A 2,043-nucleotide genomic window follows, 5' to 3' on the forward strand; every position below is an offset into this window, starting at 1 on the left:
GAATACATGAACCTAGAACACTTTGCAGCTTACGCACCATGAATACTATAAATCTGAGCCTACATCCTCATTTTGAACGCTTCTGGGTCATTTCATGAGCTACTTTTGTCTGTTTATCTTCACCAAAAGCGGTTTCTGAATTTCAGCCAATAGGTAGGTCGTCGGATTCCAATGCTTTAGTTCAGAAAATGTCCAGTTCCCAGGGTTCGGGGGCTTCCCTGGAGCTCAGAGGTTTGCACTGACTGGTGCCACAGTCACAATCCAATGAAATGTAGAAACTTGTGTTGTCGTTGCTCCGCCTCTGTCTTCATGGCCCGCGGCTGATCTTTTGCTCTTTCAGCGATCGGCTGCTCCCATCTAGTGGGCGGAGAGTAGAAACACTCCGGGGTTCCCTGCAAAGGTCTGAAGGTAGGTGGATCAGACTTAAACACGGAGAACCGTTACACTTAGTTGTAAAATCTAAGAGCCTTGCATATTTTTCAAATGGAAGTGAAGGGCGCAAGAACTTAGAGCCTTTCTTATGGCTCAAGAAGATAACCCGTCCGTAAGTGTAATACTGAACTCTCTGGTTCTTTTCACGCTTGACACAATCTTCTACATGCCTTGGATTGCTGCTGGATGACTAAATGGACTGGACTACCTATACACATACTCTATGCAGGAGAACTCAGAGTCAACTGTACTCCCTCAGAAGGCTGGTGTCTTTCAATGTCCGCAGAAAGGTTCAGTAAATGACATTTTGTTTTTTAAATGTAAATGACATTTGCTGTAAATGAAATTCAGTGACGTGCGGTCAGGAGAGAGCCTCAACTGTCATGATGAAAAAAACAAACAAACAGTGATAACTAGTAAATAGTAACATTTTTTCCCCCGGATCAGATTCATGAATGTATTTTCTGTATGATTCCAATCACGTTTTAGAAGTTCTCAAGAAAAAATGGCTGAATTTGTGCATTTCCTGAGCAAATGTAAGCCGAGGGGCGGCAGCCGAGCTCACCTCTGCACACGCGGTCCCTTGCAAACTGGGGTGCGTGGTGAGCGATCCTTTCTGTTTCTCAGCATGTTGCCCATAGAATATTGTATAAAAACGTATTATATTATTATATAGACCTTCTACATGATACAATTATTCTCATTGATTGGAAAATAAACCTTTGAGAAAAGTCATGAGGTGAGGCAGACAATACCGTGACTCGCCTGAAGGGGGCGGATGTGAGTTGGCAGGTGCTGGTGACTGCTGTCCCTCCAGAAGCAATGTAGGACAAAATAAATAAGATAAATAAAAGAAAACAAGGAGGAGTTTGCAACACGGTAACAGGGCTTTTTGGGGAGAGGTGTATGTGCGTGGGCTTCATACAGGAATAAAGAAAAAGACCACCGATTGTTTTCAGTTTTTTTTAAAAACTGAGATGAGTTTATCAGGAACAAGAAACTCTTGAGTTCTTACAATTTTTCCAAAGGAAGTCAGTGCCTCACTGGCCACGAACTTCCCCGCACGCTACCGGTAAATGTTCTATCTGGACTGTCGTGGCAATCAAATCTCTTCTATGCTGCAGTGGACTGGGGAGGTAGCATCGGCCTCACGTCGGGCCAAACTGCCGGCCGGACTCGGCACGCTCCTGTCAATCCTGGACCATCTGCTGCATCCACTGCTCAACACTACCTCCAGGTGAAGGAGCAGCTTCAGTGAAAGGCTGCTGTAACCATCCTGCTTCTACAGAAACACTGAGGAGATGTTTCCTCACCCAAAACACGAAGCTCTCTGACTGAACAGAGGTGAAAATGTTAATACCGACATTCCACATGCTTCTGTTTTGTCATGTGATATCGGTACACTACACATTGTGCACCATGCACGGTACACTTCACCGTAAACACCTTGTACTCTGCACTACACGCTGTACACTTATGCCATTTACACTACACGGTGGACAACATGCATCTTAGACTACACATTGCGTGTGTTACACTTCTTCTGCAGTCACTTGGATCGATTGGGATTGTCCCCTCTTGGTAGGATTGTCTCATTTGTGGGTCCCAAGG

The 2,043-nt window shown here is 44.8% G+C and overlaps 1 long non-coding RNA gene across 1 annotated transcript; it reads left to right on the top strand.

Moving 5' to 3' along the window:
• The first annotated feature begins 523 nt into the window (after positions 1-523).
• LOC147234792 (uncharacterized) lies at positions 524-1,660 on the top strand. The gene is made up of 3 exons (XR_015106055.1): positions 524-544; positions 662-722; positions 1,557-1,660. It is a non-coding gene; the product is annotated as an uncharacterized LOC147234792 (long non-coding RNA).
• Positions 1,661-2,043: the final 383 nt, after the last annotated feature.

The sequence above is a fragment of the Fistularia commersonii genome, chromosome 4 (genome assembly GCF_037954325.1).
Source record: "Fistularia commersonii isolate RoL2024-O1a breed Wild chromosome 4, RoL_Fcom_v1.0, whole genome shotgun sequence".
Taxonomy (NCBI): Eukaryota; Metazoa; Chordata; class Actinopteri; order Syngnathiformes; family Fistulariidae; genus Fistularia; species Fistularia commersonii.